Source organism: Aythya fuligula, chromosome 7 (genome assembly GCF_009819795.1).
Source record: "Aythya fuligula isolate bAytFul2 chromosome 7, bAytFul2.pri, whole genome shotgun sequence".
Lineage (NCBI taxonomy): Eukaryota > Metazoa > Chordata > Aves > Anseriformes > Anatidae > Aythya > Aythya fuligula.
Window position 1 is genome coordinate 32,766,715 of NC_045565.1, and position 18,246 is coordinate 32,784,960.

The following is an 18,246-nucleotide window of genomic DNA, read 5'->3' on the forward strand; positions in this document are numbered from 1 at the left end:
TCCGCTCCATCCAGCCGCCCGCAGCTTTGTCAAGCCGACAACCCCCTTTTTTTTTTTTTTTTTTTATCTCTTTTTTTTTTTTTTTCTTCTCTCTCCTCTTTTTTTTTTTTTTTTCCCCTCCCTCTTCTCTCTCTCTCTCTCTCTCTCCTCGCACACACACACACACACACACACTCCTTCGGCTCCTTCCTCCCTCCCCCGGTCACTCCCCCCGCTGCAACCCGAGCCGTTTCCTGGACGGCGCTGCGAGGCTCTGCCCAATCGCGGCGGCCGCGGTGCGGAGCCCCTGCCCCTATTCCTGCCCCTATTCCTTCCCCTAGCCCTTCTCCTGCCCCTTCCCTTGCCCCTAGCCCTTCCCCTGCCCCTGTCTTTTCCCCTGCTTCTGCCCGAGCCCCTGCCCCCGGAGCTGGGACGCGCATCCCGCAGCCCCCCACGAGGGGAGAGCGCGGCCCCAAAACCGGCACGGCCCCGGGTTGCTGCCCAGGAGGGGTTTGGGATCGGAGGGTTTGGGATCACATAGCGCAGCTGGCAGCCTCACAGCCCGCTCCGACGGCCCAGACAGCCCAGCTGCCTCGCAGTGCCCTGGCATTTCGGGCTGACCCCACGCTGCACCTTGCTGTGTGATGGCTTTGCAAACAGGATTTGCCCGGGCACCCAGATTTAGGACAGTCCCTAATATTACTATGTAAAATTCGGTATGACTTAGACCGATATTTTGCTTTGCAAAACGTCGACTTGAGATACCATTAGCTAAAGGGTTGCTAATACAGAGCCCGTGTTGCTGCTTGCTTTGTGGAATCAGCTTGACAGCCGAATCGATAAGTGGGGGCTGCCTCAAATTAAATCACTGTTGATCAATTTAATGTTACTTTATTTAAGCATAGCTCGACTGTGCATTTTATACACTGCACGCAATATCGATCGAGGGGATTGTCGAGGGCTGTGGCTGCGCCGCACGGCGTGACCCCGTATTTACATACTTCCAGGCACCAAAAGCACAAAAACAAGTTTCCTGGGTAGTACGCACTCACCTCCCAGAAAGTACTTTCCCACTGTCACCAGCAGCAATGCGAGCTTTGTGAGGGGCAGCAGACAAATTTGTAATTGATTAGAAACACAGGTTTATTTTTTTTTAATTTTTTTCTGTCGTTCCTAAAGCAACAGACGTTTGAAAGTTCTAATTGAGAAGCTGCGATGTCACCGTCAAGATCCAATTTTCCCAGCTCCAGGCATGTCCACTGCCCATTGAAAACATTGTTAACGCATTCTCACATAAATTATTGTCCGGCACAGGAAGCTGCGATACCTTGCCCCATTCATCGATATCTTTGCATGCTCTGAAAGAAAAGGAAGCATTCCACTAAAAATGACAAATCAGAACACCTATTCCCAATGTCTGGAAGCACTTGGCAGAATTTATTCTTTTTCGGGATGAAAAGATAGCAGTCTATCAATAGCACCCTATTCTCCCCAACGAGCCACATTCTCTTAAAGTGGCCCACAGCGGCCGAACTCCTCCATCGGAGAGAAAAGCAGAAGCATGTTTGGAATTAGAAGGGGGGGCGGGCGGGGGGATCAATTCTGTCATCATATTTAGGCTTCAAGAGATCTCAGTGGGCCCAGGGAGCCTTTCATAGCAGTTAGGCTGCTGAATGAGAGCATAATCTCTTTACAGTTTTTTCCTCCTCCTCTCAAAGTGGCTGGGATCTTTTTTGTGAGCCCTCCTGCACGTGAATGGTGTGGCTAATAAGCCTATTAATGAGGTTCCACAGAGGAGTGTGAATAGGTAAATAAGCCCCAATCTGTTGAGGTTCAGGAGCAAGGGCAGTAAAGCCATCATGAACTAAAGGTGACAGTTTGAACTGAAATAGGAACAACAGCTCCAGGTTTCAAGCGAAAGAAAAGACAGACAAGGCGCACATTCAGGCTCCTTCTACCCCCTACCGAGTTCTATTTTCTTTCCCATTCTTCCTCCTTTATAAAATGTCTTGAGTAGTCACCCATTTTTTCAAAAGCTCTTGAGACGTCCTTTTTCATCCTGGCAATGATACATCAATAGGGAGGAAGGAAAATGAGGACACCAATGCTCCTTTGCCCCGCCGGTTTCAAAAGCACGAACAGTGCTGTCCCCTCGCATATGGGAGCGGGGGAGGAGAAAGCAACTTAAATTGAATCTTTCAGCGCTGCCAGCCCTTTGTCACCGCTGTCAGCTGGGCCCTGGTCCCCCTGCCGCACCGCACGCAGCCAGGGATGGGGTAAAATGTTCTCCAGGGGCACGGCACCAGGCAGCTGTGGGGCCATGAGGCCCGGCTAGGCCCCGTGAGCACGGGGAGGTGAGGAGATGCGCTAGTGTCCACCAGGCATCACCATTACCCAACAGGGTAACCCATCCTAACCCTAAGCACGAACCCATCCTAATATAAAATCTGACTTCAGGCTGCCCCTGGGCTGGATCCACCAGAGCTCAAGCGAAGCGCTTTGAGGAGTGAAGGTGGAAGTTTAAGCAGAAGACAACTTGTGTCTGTTGAGATGAGGCGAGGCAGGCAACCAATTCCCTCAGATAATGAGGGAAAGGTCACCTTAGAAACAAACACAACACGCAGCTGCTGAGCACTCCTCAGTCCCAACCCTCACAGAGTCTCTGACCCTTTGTGAAGTGCTGGTGAAGTCAGGACCCACAGAGACCTGGTCCTGCACAGGAGCTGTGCGAGGGAGAAGTCACAGCTCCCACCACACCACAAAGGTACCTGATGGAAGCACATTCTCCAGGTGCTGGACTTGCTAACATCCAACACTTCTACCAGATAAAATAGGAACACAACACAGGAAAAAAGGAAAGGAAAAACTACACATTAAAGCTTGAGAACTACTGGGAAAAAAATTATCTGCATCCTAATTGAGCCATGAACATGGCTGAGGACTTCGCTTCTCCACAGACGATAATGGGAAAGCCACATTTCTTCCCTGCTATTTCTGTCCAGTCCAAACATTTTCTTGACCATGCTGGATACAATTAAATATTTGTCCTTTTTAATTATTTTTTTTTTTAAGTTCTTCTGAAGCTAAGTGCCCAAACACCAACAACTGTTTCCCAAAGTGTTTATGTCTCCTTTTCCTGGCAGCTTTGAACTGTGTTTTTTAGGGTGCCAAAGGAACCCACTTCTGAAAATCTGGTCTCAGTAGATTGCATCCTTTAATTTTCAGAGATAGGCAAAGTTGCTCCATGTATTTGTCTGAGTCCTGAGGGAAAATCACTTCATGCTGATATAAACACGAACCCATCCTAATATAAAAACTGCTACTGAGGAACTTCCATCTCTAGTCTTCTCTATGTTACTTCAAGATGCTGCTTAACTGAAAAAATGAGATAAGAATTTCTTTCATGTCACTACATTCAGTAATTATCCATGAAAGTACGAACCATTGTCTACCGAGTTCTTTTGCAGCAAAATGTGCATAGGAAGGGGGACTGTCATAAAGGGATCGTTTTACTGGGTGTTTATCAACAACAAAACTTGTTTTGGTTGAACTACAGCATGTGGAAAGTTAACTTCTTTTGCTTATTGATTTTTGATCTTCCTCTCCTTTATGCACAGCAGAATCTTCTAAGAGAGATTAATTCAGGCAGTACTGAGAAAAGAGATTATTTTCACCATTGTAGTGATGTTTTGTAATGGCACTTAATGCCAGCACTCCCTCCAGATTTTTATGCCCTGTAGCCATGTAACTTCTGTGGTACGCCTCTCATTTTGTACGTCTTAAGGAAAAGATTCCAAAAAATACTTGTTGTTATTAATAAATGTTGTGAGATATATTTAAACAGGAAATGTGGTGTGTTATGATCAGGGTATTACACTGGGGTACAGGACATTTGAAGCTTTCTATCCTTCTACATCAGTTTTCCTATACAGTCCTGGGAAAGTCACTTAATCTGCCTATGTCCAAACTTTCTAGCTATGAAATGAGGATAATAGATGTTTCCTGTCTCCCACCCTTTATTCATCTCATCCATTTAGATGGTAAGCTCCTCATTTCTGACCATGCTTTTATGCATGGCTTAGAACAATAAGACACTGAGCTCGGCTGGAACCTCCAGGCACTTCCATAATGCAGATATTGAGTACTAAATTATCAAAATAAAAGAAAATCCTCAATTTATTATGTATTCCTTCATAAAAAAAAAAAATAAAAATAAAAATGTTAGAGTGTCCTGGTAGAGCATCTCTGGCTGCTGTGGTATAGCATCTCTTCTAAGACAGGGGAAAGAAGCACACGTTGGAGAATAACTTTAAAAAGTGAATCCCCCTAAGCAGAAACCATGTGAATAAAACCCTTCTCAGCGCTGAGCAGGGCACAGCAAGACAGAGGCAGACTTACAAAAATGAGAAGACAAAGGCTGCAAAGACCATTTGTCTTTCTGTTACAGATCTTGAATACATTTGGCTTGTTGGCCCGCGCACTTTCTGTTTCCAGTTGATCAATACATGCTGGTTTGTTTCACTAAAGCTCTGTTGTCTAACTAGACCAACTGGTGGTTGTGGCAGCTTCCCCTGCAACGTTACATCAGATGGGATTTTTCTCTGGTGACACCACAGGGTTCAGTGAGCGAGCAAGAGATGACTTCCAGGCACAACCTCAGAGCAGGAGGTGCTCAGCGGGGCTTGCACCAGGGCTCCTGTTACAGTTTAAGCCCTGGGAGTGGCAGAAATCTCGATGGCAGGGATCCACGGGGCAGGCACTGTGCTCTTCCTCATGGGCAGGGTCCCAAACCCAGGGCACCATGTCCCTGCAGACCCCTCCTGCTTCTCACCTCCTTCACTGGAGAGCCACACTTCACATCTCCAACTCTCTCACAGAGGCCCAGTCACAGCCAGGCATGGAGACTGCAGAAGTTCAAAAAATAACATAAAAGTCTTTTTTTTTTTTTTTTTTTTTTACTTTCTACAGCCCTGGAGCATACGACAGTAATGCAGTACTAAATGCCTGAGACTATTTCCCTGTCTCATTCTCCTCACCCCTCCAATGGCTGTAAGTAAGAAGTCTCACCTCATGTTCCCTCTTCCCTTTCCGGCCTTCACACATAATTTCACTCCTCCGTCTCCTACCAGAGTTTTCGCAGAAATTTGCTTCATCCCCTGTGTGTCTCCTCCAGCGAAAGCCATGCTTTTTGCCACCCCAGTCCTCAAGGTGAGAGGAGCTCCTGGCCCCGTGTGCCAGGTGATTCAGGCACCCACCATTTCACCTGAGAAACCGGACTGCCTTGGAGAGAAGCCACTGTCCTGCCCAAGAAAGCCTCCGTGTAAACAGAGGTGCCTCGAGGTTTAACAGCCCTTGTTTGTTAACTCCGTAACCATGTTCACAAGTCCAAAAATGAGGTGAAAAGGTAATGGTCTGGCAGACAAAGCTCAGGCACAGAGATTTGCTATTTGATATAGACACGTGGAATTCCTTAAACAAAGGCCGTAGGTTGTACCCCAGAAAGGTTTCCCAAGTCACTGCAGGCCCAAAGCCGCCTTCACGCAGACCCAGACACACTTTTTTCTCCTTCATATTTCTGTGTTTTAAGGGGAGGATTAGAGGACAGCTCAGTTTGCATGAAATCTAGACTTGGATCGCTGAATATTCATGCCCACAGCAACGAACGTTCATATACCTGTGAACACAAACAGCATTTCAGGCCTTGAAGAGAAGGCCTGCTTATGATTTACATGGCCAGGTTGAGGTCCCAAAGATCCTTCCCGTCTCTCAACAGGTAGCACCGTTTGTATCAGTGCTTGCTGGATGAGAAAACCCAACAACAATCACGCAGCTCTTCTGATGCCAGCTGAGCAGAGAAACAGATACTGCGGGAGGCTTCCAGGGCTGCTAAATGCAATAGATCAGGAAATGTTTTACATTGTGGATACAAGCGAGGAGGCCAGAAACTTGATTACAGGGGAGACTTAGTTAAATATTCACTGGGATTCATTATGTGAAAACCACTAGAAAGGAACATGTTTCTACAGGAAGGGTTGGGCTGCTTTATTCGAGCTTCTGTTGTAAAAGGCTGCTGATGGCTGTGTACAAGAGCTACCGTCCTCTAGTGGAAGGAATATGGCAGGTCTGGTGGATGTGCAGGAGCTCTTCTGCTCGCTCTTATTGTTAGCTAGGGTTACCGCTCCTTTAATTTGCTAAATAGAGCCTCGCAGAGCCAACGGGGCTTGATTATCTGACGGCCTTACATTTGACAAGCAGGTAACATGAGCATTTTGGGCAAAAGGAATGTTATAAACAAGATTTCTAAAGTCTTGAGTCTGCTGCTCACTCAGTCTGAAATAATCTCGAGCGCAAAGGCTGACAGCAAGCTGCACAAAAGCTTTGAGGCTGAGAAAGCCACACAGCACCCTTGCTTCAGCCCAGCCATGGAAAAGTGGTGTCTGGGTCCCTTCATCTGGCCCCACCAGCGCTGTTTTGGACAGATGCTGGTGGACAAGCACGGTGCTTATCCCACCTCGCAGCGCCTGCTTTCCCCTTGGCCATGAAGTGCTGAGTGAAGACCGAGTGCTGAGGGACCTTGCTGCATGCTGCCTTCCAGCTGGCTGTGTACAGCAGGAGCAGAGCTTCCTGGCCTGCGCTGCTTGGGAAGATCAGGTCCTGAGAGCAGAAACACAGGCAGAGTGGTAAAACATCCCCGAGATCCCCCACAGTGGGGACACAAAGCAGCATTGCACCCCCAGTCACAGTAGCACTAACAACAGCTTTCCATGGCGTGCAAAGGGTGAAATGGCATGCTGGCCAACAAGGTGTCTACCCAGTTAAAAAAAATACAAGGCAAGTCCTCTCCTTTAAATTTTATTCCCTGAAGCCTTACATTCAGCAATCTATCTTCTGAGGGGAAAAAAAAAAAAAAAAAAAAAAAAAAAAAAAGACTCCTGGTCCCAACCTGCTCAGCATGTAGCAACAGGCTCCCAATTAAATTCTGGAAAACAGAGGCTGAGACATTTTAAGCAGAAACTACTGTGATCTGCAGGGTACAACGAAGAGGGAGCTGGGGGGAAAGCAAGAAGTGAAAAATTAAACCAAAAGCAAAGGAGCTGCATTTGGAATTGTGCTCAACAGGAAAAAAAAATAAAAAAAAAATAAAAAAAAATCACTTACAGATAAGAATTAACACGCTGTTTAACCCTGTCCCCACAAACAAAGAGACGCCAGTAACTACAAGCAATAGTCAGCATTAAATTCATTTGCACTTAAAACCTTGTATATAGGAATAACCTGGTGTAACAATGCTGGAGATTGCCCAGGCAAATTAATGTCCAGAAGGGTTTTAATTCCACGCAGGGCAGAAATGCAGGTTTGGGTCTTGTCTAGGAAGGAAAAAAAGCCTGTGAGAGTTGCAAGTGTTTGCTCCATAGCAGGTAAAAGGATGACAAGAAGTTCACCAGGAATGAGAAACACATCCTTCTGCTCCTCTAAAGTACAGGGTGGTCTTTGGTTAACCCCACCTGCCACAGGCATTGACTTGCAAAAGATCCCAGCGGAAAATTATGCTGTGGTTCCATCATATTAGAGAGATCCAGCTGCTTCGTCCTCCAGGAAAATCTGTCCAGCCCTCAGCTACATCACATCCAAGCTTCAGTACCGAGGCCTCCTCTCCTCAACTGCTGAGATCAACAAAGGGGCCCAGGAGAAAACTCCTCCTCGTGCCTTGTACCCAAAAACCTGACAGAACTGTTACCCACTTAGAGCACTTCTATTAATGGTGAAGAGAATGAAATTAAAGTGAATAGAGGGAAAAACAATTTTCTAAGATGTAGTTGTCCATGTTCTTGCCTGCTGCGCAGAGCTCCAGCACTGGTAAACGTTCAGAGCCAGAAGCGGTGCAGGGTCCTCAGGAGGTGGTTATGGCTACTGGCGGGTTTTTAATATGGGATTTGAGCAGCAAGGGAAAAGAACACTGCTGAAAAGGCCTTGGGACATCTGGTGTAGGTTAGACTTGCTCATCAATTTACACCCGCTAAGGTGCCGGCCCACCAGCCAAAGGGCCCTTCAGAGACAGCAGAAAGTGAGTGGTTGGCAGAACTTCCCCCACCTTGCTCTATGCAGTGAGGAAGCCTCAGGATGTGCTTCGTGCTCGGGAAGCACAGCACAGAGAGCCAGCAGCCTCCTGGGGAGGAGGATGATCCTCCCAGGGAGGCTGTGCTAGCCGGGGGTGCCAGGGGTGGTCTGCCGGGGTCGGGGCTGAAGGCGGTAACGGAGCCGTGAGGAGAAGCAGCTCGCAGCTGTTTGCATGATACATATCTCGCGAATAAATAAACGCCATCGCCAGTGCTGCCACTCTCTAAACATCGATAGAGACATGCGTTCACTCAAAGCATTCAGAAAATAAACAGAAGGAGTGCTGCTTGGCTGAACCCTCCTCCAGCCAAGAGCCAGCGCTGTGAAGCTGTCACCTTTCAGCAGATCGGAAGGTCTCGTATCTGCCCTCCCAGACTCCCAGTTCCCAAGGAGTGTTGTCTCCTTTTTTTTGATGCAGAGACCTCAGAAGCTACAGACCTGGGGGTTCAAAAATGATGTGCATTTTTCTACACATTCTATCAGGCAGGAGGTAAAGAATGGTTAAGTGAAACGCAAGGGAAGATTAGCTCAAAATGCCGCAAGCTGTAATTCAGATGGATTACAAAATAACCTCAGTAGTTTCAAGAATGTAACAAGAACAGCCTTAAATCAGCACAAACCGACTTGCTCAGCCTTTTTCATCTGAGGATTAACGTCAGACTTTCTTCTGCTGTGCTGTGGCAGTAAACCATCCTCTAGTCTGTTTGGGGAGGGCATCCATGGTCCCAAGGAAAGGGGCCCATAGCTGTGTGGGATGCAGGGGCTCCGGATCCCCTCCGGATAGTGGGCAGGGGAAGGCTGCCACTGGGGACAGCACCCAGAGGCTTGGGGTGCTCTGGAAAGGCTCGGTGGGTGTTGAGTGCTGGCTCCCTCTTGCTTCTTCCTCATGCTCTTCCTCATGCCCTCACCAAAAATGGGCAGCCTTTGGATGCAGCCCTTTATTCTAGGATAAATTGTGGAGATTTCTTGATAGCCAGAAAAAAAATAAATAAATAAATGAAGCAAAGAGGCAGAGAGAGAGAGGGAGGCACCTGTGGCCTCTGGGGTAGATTTCTGCTTTACAGTCGCATGCAAGCTGCCCAGGAGACACACCCTGTCTCCCTGGAGTACAGATAAGCTCCCAGGGACTTCAAAGGGATTGCTGAACCAGACTGCAATGAATTTCTGCAGAAATGTAATGTGCAGCATATGTCTGAGGGACTGGAGAAGAGCTGGGGTGGTTTAGATTAGATAGTGCTGTTTGGCTTTTGAGGGGCTCGAGGAAGTGAAGGACACGTAATTGTCTTTTAAAGTGTAATATTTGACTTCGGTTCACCCACACTGCAGAGGGGCTTGCAGATAAGCAATGGAAAGTATTTCCGTGTGAGGGCTGGGTATCTAATCTCCCAAAGATCAGTTTTCCATTCAAAATATCATTGTGCTGGGGAAAGGCTTGGCTTTACGCATTTGGTTTTGTCTGTCCCTATCCATTTATTACTGAGTGGACCCGCTGCCAGGGAGCACCTCAGAGCCATGATTTCCTGTACTCAGACAGCATCACCGCACGGCAGGGTATTTAGCAAAAAGGGTCTGGAGACACCACAAAGAGCTTTGAGAAGGAGTTTTCTAACAGTGTTTACATGTATCCAGCATTCCAGGCCTTCTGCATCCTACAGAAATACCAAAAAAAAAGGTATCGGCAGCTGGCTGGCAACACCATCTACTTTGTCTACAATTAGGGCTTCTGGCCACTGCATGTGCCTCATCTACTGGAATTTTAAGGATTGTCTTTATCGTTACAAACATAAGCTACAAATATACAGATGTTTGTCATGAGCTCACCATGTACTCTTTCTCTATTTTTTTTTCTTTTTGATTAGAAGTCAACAAAATCTTTCAAGCTTTCAACATATGGATGTGCTTCTTCTTGTGACAGAAGTGGCACACAAATAAGTAAGGGCACACCCTTACTCACTTTCTCCTGAGGTGAATATTCCCTTCTTGATATAAAGGAAAAATTGTTTTCCTTGAAGAAATATGTTAGACCACATAAACGATGTGAAAAATCACAGTGAATTTGTTAGCAGAAACATTTGCTCTAGAGGTAAGTATGAATTTGAAGAACAGAGAGCCAGAGTCAAGCCTAGGACAATAAAGATTGACTGTTGGTTCCAGAAAGCATTTTTAAATAGTGTTTCTCAGGCCAACGTGAAAACGTCTGCCCGGCAAAAATTATCTACACAAACTTCTCAGTTGTGTGCTTTGAAATTCATTGTATAAATCAACACACTGCTCGTCTTCGGGGTATTCTTCCCAACTTAATATGTACCCTCCTGGTGAGCTACAACCTTAAAATGCCACCCCGCCTGTCTGTGCTGATGAAAGCCATGAAGTCAGAAGAACATAAGAATTTTCCCAGCTGCCAGCCCTGAGTGCCAGCCAGGGATTACAACCCAGCAGAGCTTTGCAGGTCTGCATTTCATTGCCAGGAAAGGCAGCTTCTGCAAGGAACAATCTTCTGTCTATCTATTTATTTTCAGTAAACACTGGCAGATAAACATATACAGTTATCTCCAACATATTTATCAATATTTATCAGTAATTTTTTTTTTTTTTTAATGACAACATGAATTATTCTGTTAGTTTAAATGAATACTGGGCAATAGTCTCTAAAAAGTCATATGAATTTGTGAAGCTGTTTTATACATAATGAAGAATAATTTAGCATTGGCAAAATGATGAATCCTGGCTTGATAACAAGTCAAATAATCATTTTCTGGTATTTCATCCCTTGAGCGTTACCTGCTTTTCACAAGACCATCACATGAAGAAAATAGCTAATTCAGTTCTCCTCTAACCCGTCTCTGTTTAGAATAAAATTAATCTACAACATTTATTAGAATTATTTCTTAATGTACAAAAGAGGGAATCTGATGGAGTTGTGACACAGTTTGAGTGCTAATCAATCAGAAAACAGAATAAATTTAATGTAAAATCATAAGATACACTGGAATCTCTACTCTGATTTCCTCAAAAAAACACCTTCTTATCTACTTTCTGATTCTGAAGTATTAACAGAAGACTCCTCATTCACACACAAGACAAACAAGTTTCCCAGTCCCCAGCTCCCATACACATGCATTCACTGCTACCATTAGTGACAGAGAAAAGACAAATAGGCCGTGCAAATGGGCCTCTCTTTTCCTTTTTCTTCAGGGTTCTCATGTAGGAACAGCTGAAATAATCATGGAATATCCTGAGTTGGAAGGGACCCACAAGGATCATCGAGTCCAACTCCTGGCTCCACACAAGGCCACCCAAAAATCAGCCCCTATGTCTGAGAGCAGTTTCCAAACACTCCTTGAACTCCTGCAGCTCAGTGCTGTGATCGCTGCCCTGGGCAGCCTGTCCCAGTGCCCGACCACCTCTGGGTGCAGACCCTTTCCCTAACCCCCAGCCTGACCCTCCCCTGTCCCAGCTCCATGCCGTTCCCTCGGGTCCTGTCGCTGTCCCCAGAGACCAGAGCTCAGCACCTGCCCCTCCGCTCTCTGTGAGGGAGCTGCAGGCCACCATCAGCATTTTAGCATTGGCAAAATGATGAATCCTGGCTTGATAACAAGTCAAATAATCATTTTCTGGTATTTCATCCCTTGAGCATTACCTGCTTTTCACAAGACCATCACATGAAGAAAATAGCTAATTCAGTTCTCCTCTAACCCGTCTCTGTTTAGAATAAAATTAATCTACAACATTAGGCCGCCCCTCAGCCTACTCTGCTCGGGGCTGAGCAAACCAAGGCACCTCAGCCAGTCCTCGTATGTTTTCCCCTCTAGGCCCTTCACCATTCTTCATAACCCTCCTTTGGACACTCTCCAACAGTTTTATGTCATTTCTATACTGTGATGCCCCAACCTGCACACAGACCTCAAGGTGAGGCTGCACCAGTGCAGAGCAGAGCAGAACAATCCCTCCCTCAGCTGGCCAGCAGGGCCGTGCTTGATGCACCCCAGCACACTGCTGGTTCACGTTCAACTTGTCATTGACCAGAACCCCCAGACCTCTTTCTGTGGGGCTGCTCTCCAGCCTCTTGTCCCCCATCTGTACATCCAGCCAGGGCTGCCCTGTCGCAGGTGCAGAATCCAGCATTTGCTCTTGTTCAACTTGATAGAGTTGGTGACCGCCCAGCTCTCTAACTTGTCAAGATTTTTCTGCAAGGCCTCTCTACCTTCAGGGGAGTCAACAGCTCCTCCTAATTTAGTGTCATCTGCAATAAACACAAGGGTTCATCTAGGTCATCTAGATCAAACTATTTTAGCAGATCTTTACATTGCCAAAAGAGTATGTGGGGTACTCCTGAATTGCAGGTGATGCCTCTATGTGGTTGTAACAAAGACCATCTTCTTCCTCTCTTCTTTCTTCTCATCATAAACCTGCTAACTGTTCACCAGAGCTGTGAGAGCACTACTTGCTCCTGTTCCCCACAGCATTTCCAGTAATATCTCCAGTTGGGCCCATACTGGTCCCAGCTAAGCTGCAGGGGACCGTGGATGCATGGGGACAGCTCGAGCAGGTAGCAAATCTCTGAATGCAGGTACAACTACTCTGCAGGGCACTGGCTGAAGAAAAGGCAGCAATCCTGTCCTGAGGAGGCAGCCCTGGGGCCGGGGAGCTCTCCGCCATGCCAGACACAGGGGCTTTTGTGAAACTCACTTCTACCCAGCAGTATGCTAGGGGAAGAGTAGAAAAAATATACTTCTTAATGGCTCAAAGTCATTACCATTACTTTATTTTGCATTCCTGAAATACTTAAACACATGGATTGTTTTTGCAGGAAAATGAGTAGAAAGAAGGCTGCTGTACTGTGCAGTTCATTGCTTGGCCTGGGGTATTTCCTGGTAAATTATCCCTCTGCTCCAGCATTCTACCAGGTAGGCTCTGTACTGTTTCCCAGGACAAGGAAAGAGATTAAGAAGCTCTTCTAAAGGTGATACAAAGCCTTTCAGGTCAAACACATTTAATGTCAGTTCAAAGTTACTGAGAAGCAGACACAAAAAAGAAAAAAATGCAGCCCAGGAAAAAAAAATAATCTGAAAATATAATTTGTTCTCACTTTTTTTGTTCCCCATTCCTACAGGTAGGGGAGGTTGAGTTAGCTAAGATTCAAAACATTCAGGTAAGCAATGCTTTCATATAGTATTCTAACACTTCACTTCACCAGAGTGGAGGCTTGCAGGATCTAGTCTGAACTCTTACATTGCCTGGGTCATATGTTCGATCCCAGAAGCTCCAGCACCAAGACCATAACTTCTGGTTGAACCAGATTGTTTAGAAAAAATAACCCCATCTTAATTTAAGTTTTCAAAGAGAGAATTCATCATGTCCCTAGGCAAATTGTTTCAGATATTAAATTCTTCAGTGGCCAAGAATGCACACCTAATTATTGTCCTGTATTCTCCAGCTTCAGCTTTTAGCTGCAGAACCTCATTATAACTTGGCTTATTAAAGAGCCCTTTCTCCACGCAAGCAGCCTTAAACTAATGTTGTGTCCACACAGAGAAGAGTGGGGTAATGCACAAGCAGTTATAGAGTGTTTGCACAGAATAAGATACAGTGTAAGTTTACTATGCAGTAAATTCCTGAGCGACCAAAATTAGAGTCGGTCCTTTTCTTTAGACACAGTTACCATTTGCAAGAAAATAAAGCATGGTCATTGTGGCAGGGCATGCTCCTAGCACGCCCCAGCTATGCCACCTGTCCGATGAAGGTGCAACACATCTCCTGTTCTGATGGCTCCAGGCTCACGGGTAGAAGCAGCCTTGTGGCCCCAAGCCCTCAGCCCACACAGGGTGGTGGTGATGGGGTTTCTTCCCACCACCGAGCCTTTGTTCTTAGAGGTTATCCCCATATGCCACGATCTCATCCATCTCCCACAGCAAAACCTAGAGTTACACCACTATATCACTACTGCAGCAACTTTCTTTTTCAATTAAATAGCCCAGTGCGCTTAGGAGAGAGAGAGAGAGAGAGAGGTGATTTGCAGCAAATGGGTTATAGAAGCAGTCACACAGCAGTGCCAACAGCACCCAGCAAGTCCAGTTGGAGCAAAGCTGTGCTTCAGCAGCCCCCTGGCCCCGCAACACGGTAGGAACATTGGCAGCTGGTGGCACAAGCCCCCGCAACAGCCCCCATCCCTCCTACCAGTAGGGCACACGGAATCAAACATTATTAAACCACAAGATGCACACAACACCGAAGCCCCGCAGCACAGCACACAGGCAAGGAGCTGTTGCCTTCACCACAAGCCCAAAGTGCACAGACGTGGCCATGCATAGTCACAGATCAGCAGGAAAACGCGCTGCACGTAGGCTCTTTCTGTGACCATCTAGGCTTGACAGCACGGGGAATGTTTATTGTGTTTGGCACAGAAAATCTGAAAATAAACAATACACGGTACCTGATCGTTATTTTCCATTCAATATTTGAGCGCTAAAGCAATGAAAGGCGAGAGAAGGCAAAGCACAGCTCCAAGAGGTGTGTCTCGGTGCCTCCTGCGTGTTGCAGCTTGACACTGGGTAGCAGTCAGGCAGAGAGGCTGCCTTGCAACTCCGAGTGATAGCACACCACAAAGTTAACTCACTGCATGCCTCGTGACACACTGCACGGGGTGAAATAATGACAGGCACAACAACATCACTGCACTCTCATTCCTTTACGCTGCGACACTCAACCGCGTTGCAATGCTCTGTGATTCATTACCACTTCAGAGCCATGCGTGTTGCTGGGTGAAGGACAGGTGAAAAAGTAGACGCGTAGCTTTGGGCATGGCAAGTCACTGGTTTTCTGTGTAGAAAAAGTGAGTTTGGAGGCCATAGTTTCAAGAAAAGCTCTGCTCCAAGGCAGGATGAGCTCCTCTGTGTCAATGCCACATTTTTAGGAGGGATGTGTGGGGGAAGCTGCATTGGTAACAAGCAGCTGGTTGATGACATCCCAAATCTACACAATCATGGACAGAGAGTCTGCATTTTAATCAACGCAAGGTACTTGAGGTGCTGGAGGGATCCCAATGATAAGTATCCATTTACCTATAATTCTCATAATCTCAACATCATTGTGAAAGAAGCAATTTATTTCCACACACGACTCATTATTAAGGCTGACAACAAGCAAATGTGTTTTGCCTCTGAGACAGATCCAGATCCAAGAGTTCTGCACTTTCTGATCATTTTTATATTAAAAAGATGTACTTCTTGGCCTCGTATTACAGAGGCTGCTTCTTGCATGTCGAACGGTGGAAGAGGCTTACAACATATTTCAGCCACCTCAGGGGACTATAAAACACAGCAGCCTTACAGAAGTTGGTTACGGGCTGGTGCCTTACCTAAGTCACCTCCTGATTCACTCCCTCCTTCACCTGGTTCCAGACGACCTTCCACTATTTTTAGGCAGTCAACAGCTGCTTATTTTATTAATTTCTATAATAAAAGGGTACTCCATGATTTGGAAATTGGGTCTTTTTAAGGCTTCTTAAATTCTTTCAGTACTGCATAGAACAAATTAAATGAAATGACTCAATTCTTTGAACTTCCTTTCGGTAGGCTGAGCAGTAACAAGGGATGGAGGGGACATTGCACTTGAACAAGCCAGCAGTCTCACCCCAGGTCATGGGCAGCTTTTGGGCAGAGGAACAGATAACCCTTCCACCAGGGAGGCAGAGGTTTTTAGGGATGCTGTAGATACCATCGGAAATTGGAAGGGGGTTGTCAGTATGGAGAGAGACAAGAGGAGATATCCCAGAAGAGTCTTGGGGCTGGATATTTTTGATATTTCATTAATATTCACAGGAAATTAAAGCATGTTGATGAAATTTATTGATAGCATGAGATTAGAAAGGACTGTCAAATAGAGAAAGATGGGAATACGCATCCTGGGAGAATGAGATTAGAACAGATTAGAGAAAAATAGACAATTTAGTACTGGGATGAATGCAGTTGTGCGGCTCAGGATTAACAATGACACTTTGTGCTAAGCTCATCAGCTGGCAATGACATGGAAATGTAAAAGACGTGGAAGTTAGATAGAAGTCAGAAAGTTTCTGTTGATGGAGATTCTGAAAAAGCTTTCCAGGTGTTGTAGTGAGGGCACATTCCTACCCAACCACAGTCTGGAGCTCCACACATCAGTGGGTGCTCTTGCTAATTAAACCTTTTCCATGATGACCATTACTATTTTGTAGGGTTGTTTTTTGTTGTTGTTGTTTTGTTTCTTCTTTTTTTTTTTTTTCTTCTTAGGATCACCACTGTAGTTAAGCCGAACAACACGTCTCCATAAATACACATTTCTTTGCAAAATATTTGTACCTAACTGTTCAAAGCAGACCTTCCTCCAGACTGCAGCATCTTCTTTCCCAGCAGCAGAAATTTGCCTCGTCCTCAGCAGCTGCCTGAGTAAACTTTCCTCTACAAACAACCCAATTGCCGAGACACCAGCCTTTGTGTATATGAAACACTCTTACACTAAACACACCACGTACTTCAGAGGGAAAAGGCAAGGTACGCGAGGGCACCAGCTTCTGAAGTTTCTGCAGTATGGTGAGATGAAAGGAAAAGACATCTGTAAGAAGATGGTGTGATAGGCACCGAGCAAACCCGAGGAGGGACAATGAGAGTAAAGCTGGGGTGTGAGTGAAAACAGGACTATGCTGCAGTACGCACTCCCTCCTAAGCAAGTTATTACTCTTGGTACATGAAGGCTCCGTTTCTCCTCCTAGTAAGATGTTTCCAGCAAAACCTGGGGTAGAAATAGAGATATTTGCAATGCTTTTATTACCATTATAGTTCATCCAAGATGATGTGTCTGGTTTGAAAGTCACAAAAAACATATTCTTGTTAAAAATGCTGCCAGAAAGCTAAATGAAAACAGCCCGCTGCCGAATCCTGTGTTTGCAGCATTACCAGTGCGTTTTTTCAAGGGTGTTTATATAGACTGAGTTTCATTTAACAAGGCAAAAGCCGGAGCTCTCACATACTCCATTATTTCTCTGCAGGTCCTTCTCACCAGGGTTAAGTCTTTACACTACTTCCAAGCAAAGCAGCCAAGAAAAAGAAGAAACAAATGCTACTACTACCGAGCACAGAGGCCTCCTTTGCAAGAAATGTGATTTACGGAATGAAGTTCCTGGCATGTCTGCCGCGGGCTGTCACAACGTGTGCCTAAAAGCCGAGGCTGAAATCTGATCCCCGCTCCTTCCAAGGCACACTGGGGCTTCTAGCAAGTTCTGCTGAAAGCACAAGCAACCCTTTAGTCAGGAGCTGGGCTCTTTCTGCCCGTTGCCCCCTCCTGATAATCAGTCGTTGCCTCTCTGAGAGAGGTTTGGGGTGGGGTCCCTCCTCTTTTCCTACACCGCTGGTGTTAGCGAGCATTGCTTTATTGAAGTTTCGGGAAACTGGAAAATATTTCATATAGTTTGGAGAACTGACGCGCTTGGAGAGACAGAGAGCAAAGCTCGCCCTGGTACCTGAGGTTCTCTCTCTGTTTGTGGTCTGTAGCTCTCACTGCCCACAAATTGTACACCTGATTGCCAGGAACCGAACCACCATGGGGCTGTTTCTCCATAAGCTGCCAAAATGGCAAGCAGGGAATAGCGCCCTGAAGGCTCCCTGGCATTTGCTAGCCCTGAGCAGCTGATGCAGAAGATGTTTTCAACTCCTTTCTGCAGCCCTCTAGGAGTTCCTTGTCTCCTATACGAAGTAAACACTTTTCCAGCACGGAGCTTTTCCTCAGCCATATTTCAAACCCAGAAAATACTTGACCTTCGATGAACATTCCTCCTGATTTTGCTGCTGTCTCTAAAGCCAGTGGGACGTCAGCATGGACACATCCTCACAGTCCCCCTTGCGATGACAGAGACCCCACCACCACAAGACCTGGGTGTCCCCAGGCCACGAGGTGGCCCAGCCCTCACCACAATTTTGTCTAAAATCCCACGTATCAGCTGCAAAAAGCATAAGAAAGGAGAAATGCTGCTGCTATTACCTGCATGATGAACAGGCTTTTTCTAGCAGTAGCTGCCGGCGAACTGACAACCCTTTCCTCAAGACAGAGGCAGACAGAAATGAGTCAAACGAAGTCAGCCTGACCATGGACTTTGCATTCGCTTCAGCAGGTTTTGGC